Raw genomic sequence first — 6468 nt, 5'->3', positions numbered from 1 at the left:
ATTAGTAGAACTGATTTTCCCTTGAGATCTAGGTAGGTCTATCTCCAATTCCTGTTGAACCAAGGGTCGTTTCTATGATATAAATCCATCAACAAAGGATGGTTGTTCCGGCTGCTTTTGTTTGATTCCCAGTAAGGAATTCTTCCTTTTGCTTCTTTAATTTTTCACCTACTTGCTTACAAATGTATGAGGCCTAAATAAACTTATACGCCCGATGAGGGAGAATTTAACTATGATGGGATTTGGTACCGCCATAATTTCCCGATTTAAGGATGTCATAAAGTTGAGCATCCCCCAGTTGACTAGGACAGGTTCTTTGTTGTGTGGTGGTCCCTAATCCTCCATCCCTTCTGTCTTTTCCCTGTTATACCTAAGTGCGGTGACTTCAAGCTCCTACGTTGAATCAATGAAGCTTGGGGTTCTTCCTGATGAGATTTTTCCCGCTGGCTCGCTTCGCGTCGATTGTTGATAATATTCCAAGCATCCTTCTTTCTAAGGCGCATCCGACTTTTCTCTATGATCTTCTTGGCATCCGCATCCCTGGCTTGTCGATAATTACCTTGGCGAACCTCTCTTCCCCTCGTTTGCGGATTATCCTAATGAAGTACATCATAGTGGGGCTCCTCCCGAGATGCACCTACACGCTTGTCGAGCCTCCCTTCGAGGGGATCTCGGTATGGCTTTGAGGTGTCGGTTGGTTGTTAAGTTGAGGCCCCATGTTGAACTACGGTATACCTGCTACGAGTTCTTGCAAGCTTTGCTGCATGTTCTCGTTGAGTTGGTTGGTTATTCTTTCTAAGTATGTCGTGACTATGACCTAAGGTGGGTTAGGAGGATATTGATTCCAAGGTTGAGGATGCCCTGCCTCATTCCAAGAGTTAATCGCTCATCCTCTTGACGAACTTGATTCCACGATATGAGTGTAGTGTGACGACAAGATCAGAGCCCTTTGGCCCAGATGAGGAATCGCGGTTGTTTTCTTTCGATCCAGTGTCATGTTGCTCTCGATAATTAATTTTGACGTGTAGTATCCTCATAGACAGTGGCAAACTATTTTTGTCTAGAAACTCGTCAAAAAATACGAGTAATGTTTTAAAGTACGAGAAGGTTCAAAATCCTGAGCTCTCATTTCATGTGATCTTGCAAAACACGATTAAACTGATCCGGGGGGTGTTTTCATGAACTCTCCTCCGACGCTAAAGTCTGATGTGAATGAGGTAGAGAGAGAAAGTAAATAGGATTTTCATTGATATTTCTCTCTGTGTTTTGAAATTCTATGATGTACATTTTTTTATTCTACACTATACCCCTAAGTTTTTAAAGTTTTCTACATAATATCCCTAGTTTGTATTAATGAAAATAGACGTTAATGATATTTGAATTTCTACCCAAAACTTCTTTTATAAGTTGATGACCTCTGAACTTCCCTATTTTCAATCTTCTCTTGTTCTTCCCTAAACCCTCCTTATTTAGCACAATACCAGACCCCTTTCAGTTGAAATCCTCAAAACGCATTGTAAAACCCCAAAAATTTGGTCTTTCCAGAAATTTCATCACTCGGAGTTGCATTGAAGACAAAAGTGCAAAATGGAGAGTAATCTGATATGGATAACCAACCTTCAGGTAATTTTCTTGATTATAAGTTATTAAATTGGTAAATTTATGCACTTGCGTTGTTTTGGTGGTTGTTCAACCACATGAATAATTAACAATAATCACATCTCAGATACACTTTGCTCTGATTTCTTTGAGACCTAGAAATGTGGAGCTTACATTTTTTGGGGGGATAAATTTAACTTAGGACAGACGAATTCCAATTCACATGGAGAATTTGATTTATGAGAGTTGGAACTTGACATCTTCGTTAATAAAGGAAAAGAATAGCAAAGAGAATTTGTGTGTGTGTGTGTGTGTGTATGTGTGTGTGTGTGCGTGTGTGTGTGTGCGTGTGTGTGTGTGTGTGTGTGTGTGTGTGTGTGTGTGTGTGTGTGTGAGAGAGAGAGAGAGAGGGGAGAGAAGCCCAGGTGTGTCAAATTTGAGAGAGAGAAGAAAGGAGGCAAGAAGGGTTTGCTTATGGAGGAAAATTTTCCCTCCAAACGTTGTTATTATGAATCATTAACATCTATAATAACTAAATAACAGTAAATATTGAGTACGCTTAATGTAGGGGTACTATGTAGAAAACTTAAAAACTTACGGGTACATTATAGAATAAAAACATTATGGGTATAACGTAGAATTTCAAAAAAACACATGGTTATATAATAGATAACCCAAGTAAATAAATATAGATAGAGAGGCTTTGGTTTTTCTAGCTAAGAATTGAATACTTTTTCATTGATAAAACTGTACTATTTTATATTGCTGGCAGAAGACCTGATGGGGAACATCCCAGCTTTTTGAAATGTTATCTCCCTTTTATGGTAAAGGTAATTCAGATGTGAAAGGGGTAGTGGTTCCTTTAATAAAATGGTTTGATCATAGCCCAAACAACATGCAATACAAGGTAACTTGTGAGGGCCTTCCAAATTCCACTACCTCTTAGGTTGTGTTCTCTTCACCTTAAAAAATAAGTTTTAGGTCCAATAAGTTCATATCATGTCTGACCAGGTTTAGTCAGGCCTAATACAAAATCAAAAATAAGTTACGATAAGGATCACTCAGGCATAATAAGCTTAGTTCAGAGAAAAACGCACCCTAATGCATTGTACAGTTACTTTAACTACAAAAAGTGACCTCAAATCACTATCAAGAGCATTTTAGTTAACAGATTTAAAGCCCTTACGCATGTAACAGATATGATTTCATTTTCTTTGCTCAATCTGATTCCTCATAAAGCTATTGAATTCTATGAAATTACCTTATTTTCAAAACTGAAAAGATGATTCACAGCCTTCGTTTACTGTTGTGATAACCGAGAATTCAAACTCTCTCTCTATAAAAACACAACCGTCCCCCAAACAAACCCTAGGAACTCGCTGGAGTTCTGGCGTCGCTTAGGTTTCTGGCGGGGTTCTCCGGCGAGTTCCTCTGTTCTTTTAATCGCCTTTTCTTTTCTCTTATTGGTTTTTCTTAGTTTTGCGTTCTTTTTCTTTCTTTGTCATGAGCAGCGACATCTTCCGGCGGCCTCCAGTTCATCGGTTCCCATCCCCCGTCGCGTCGGTCATGTTTGCTTCCTCCTCCATTTTTTAAATTTTTTGGTTTCCCCTCCCCTTTTTTCCTACGTGGTTGGCCTCCCTTCCCTTGTTAGGCGTTAGGTGCGGTGGGTTAGTGTTAGTTTTTGTTTGGCCTCTCATCCCCCCTCCTCATTTGGTGTTAGTTGTTAATGTTAGTTATGTTTGGCCTCCCATCCCCTATCCCCCTTTGGTGTTAGTTGTTAGTGTTAGTTTTTTTTTTTGGCCTCCTATCTCCCCTCCCCCTTTGGTGTTAGTTGTTACTGTTAATGTTGGCTTGGCCTCCCCTCCCCCCTTTCCCTGATTACTGTTTGAGTGTTTGTGTCAGTTTGGCCTCCCCTCTCCCATCCCCCTGGTTATTGTTAGTTATGTTTGGGAATACCCTCCCATATTCAATGTTAGTTGCGTTGTTGTGGGCTTCCCCCTCCCCCATATAGTGTTAGTTGTGGGTGTCCTGGGATTCCCCTCCCCCTCCCCTGGTTAGTTTTGCGGTAGTCATCGGCTTCCCTTTCCTCATCTCCTGTTCGAGTTGTTATGTCACCCCTAGTTGGTTTTCCGTGTTGTTTGGTTCTTGGTAGTGGTAGTATAAGTATGTGTTTTGTTTTCTCAATCTGCTTGGTCCTTCTGTTTCTTGCTAGACGTAGTTATTGTCTTCAAAATTTTTGGTCTGGTTTGTACGATTGGTGCGGGTTTGCATGGCAAGTGGTTTCATGGCTGGGGTTTGTTCTCTTTGATTTTGCGAATCGGATGTTTGTTCGAGATCTAACAATCCGTCTCGCTTGGTAATGATCTTATCGATCATTACCTTGACAAAACAATATCTAACAGCGGCTCCTCAATTTGTTAATTGGGTTTATAACACATCAACTCATTTGAGCTTCTCCTCACATGAGAAGTCTCATTGCAAAGGGTATTAAGTCACAAACGACCTTGACTGGTCATATTGAGAGTTCCTCAACTCGCTATTTCTTTGTTTCACCGATTGTGAAGCAGGTCCCCCTCCTACTCTTCTATTCAGCTCTCTGGCGCTCGTCTTCCATCAGCAACATAGCTATCCAGTTATCCAACCTCAGATACCACCAATTCGAGCAGATTTCTCCCAGTTTCAGTTATTTACGTTGTTGTACTTATTCCATAAGAGCACATAATGCTCAGTTTAGTTTCTTTGTTTTGGGAATGAATGTACTATTCTTAGGATGTAATCCTGTTTTTAATTAATGTAAATTTTCTCATGGTAAAAAAACGAGAATTCATCTACGAAGACGATAAACCGTTCAACATGAATTACATCGCCAAGATTTGGAGAAGTCACTTCTTTTTTTGGAAAGATAACCGGAGGAGGGGAGGGGAGGGGGTGATTAGACTAGGGGTGTTAACAAGGCCAACCAAGACCGAACATGTCCATGCTTGGCTCGGCTCGAATATTATTGAGGTCCAACTCGGCTCGAGCTCGAAGCTCATCGATCCTAGCTCGAATGGATCAGACCCATACTCGGCTCGAGGCTCGGCTCAAAATTGATTTGATTGAATTAGATAAATCAGGCTTTAAAATTTTTACGGCCCAACTAAATCTTGTCAAACTCAAATCTTTAATTCATTAACGATTTAGATGCTAAATGGTCATCCCCATTAGGTAAGCTAGGCCCAACATCTATAAATATCTAAAAAGCAGCAGATACACCTATATTTATAGTGATGAATTCTCAATACACTTGTTATTCCTTCGATATAGGACATATAAAAGTTAAAAAGCAAAATCATCTTCCCAGCTACAAGCCTTGGCGTGAAGATTCCATAAACTGGTTTGTAAATATTCCCACCACCTATACCAAAAAGATATTTTCCTAGCTACTGTAGACTTGTGGACAATCTAATCTAATAGTTTTATACTTCAGAATAATTAGATAGTGTTTAAGTTATTTGTTCGAACCTTAGATTGTACAGCTTATAAATTGTCAAATATTGTCAAAGTATACATAGCCTTCACCAAGAAAAGTCAGACATAACAAACAATAAGGGTAAATAAGGGTGTTGTTTTTCACCATATACCCCTGACAAATTTTTTTTGCACCATATATCCTTTCAATTTTTCAATTTCACCATATACCCTCCACTTTTCAAAAAATACATCAACTTACCCTTTTGACTGACGATGTTAGACTTTCGTTAGTCATTAGGTCCTAATTCTTCTCTAACCCTAATTGACTAACCTAAATCAAACCCTAACCACCCCTCTCCCACCCTTTACCCCCACTGCCACATCACCCCCTCACCACCATCACCACCATCACCACCCCCTCCCCTTCTCCCGTTGACCTCCCCCCCCCCTTCCCCTCCTAACCCCCTTCCCCTTCCCCCGTTGACCCCTCCCCCTCCCCTGATATCGACCTGTCGCGAACCCCTCTCCCCTCCCCAACTGTTGTCATGAATCCCCTCCACACTTGATGTCGGTCTGTCGCAACCCCCGTCCCCTCCCTCCCCTTCCCTCGCAAATGTCGTGCAACCCCCTCCCCTTCCCTCGCAAACGTCGCGCAATCCCCTCTCTCCCCTTCCCTTGAAATGAAATAAAATCGACAATTTGAAAGGATTTCAGATGCAAGGGTTTCAGGTGTGAGGGTTTCAGGGGTGCGCGAAGGGAAGGGGAGGAGAGGGGGCGGCGCGACTGGCGGGAAAGGGGATGGGAGGGGATTGCGATGGAGAGGGGATGGGGGATGTGTGGTGGGGCAGTGGGTGGCTAGGGGTAGGGGTGGGGGAGGGGTGGTGATTAGGGTGGTTAGGTATTAGATTAGGGAGTTAGGGTATTAGATTAAGGGGTTTGGTTTAGGATTTGGTTTCGATTTAGGTTAGTTAATTAGGATTAGGGAGGATTACGACATAATGACTAACGAAAGTCTAACATCATTAGTCATAAGGGCAAGTTGACGTATTTTTTGAAAAGTAAAAGGTATATGGTGAATTCGGAAACTTACAAGGATATATGGTGCAAAAAAAATTTGTCAAGGACATACGGTGAAATACCGTTAATTTGCATATATATTACACAAGTAACAAATTTTTGAGCTTGCTCACGAGCCTTCGAGTCGAGCCATAGACAGCTTGGGCTTGGCTTGTTAATTTATCGAGACAAACCCGAGCTCAAGTCAAGTCCACTTGAGCCGGACTTTGACCGAGCCAAACTCAAACAGTTCACGAGCAAGCTTGGCTCATTAACACCCCTAGATTAGACCATTTCAATATAAAACATGCTTCTCCCTTTCGTACTTCACTATATATAGATAGTTGAAATGATTAAAGA

Source organism: Beta vulgaris, chromosome 2, assembly GCF_026745355.1.
Source record: "Beta vulgaris subsp. vulgaris cultivar EL10 chromosome 2, EL10.2, whole genome shotgun sequence".
In the NCBI taxonomy this organism is placed as follows: Eukaryota; Viridiplantae; Streptophyta; class Magnoliopsida; order Caryophyllales; family Amaranthaceae; genus Beta; species Beta vulgaris.
The sequence above is the reverse complement of the archived record's forward strand: the minus strand, read 5'-3'. Positions refer to the sequence as shown.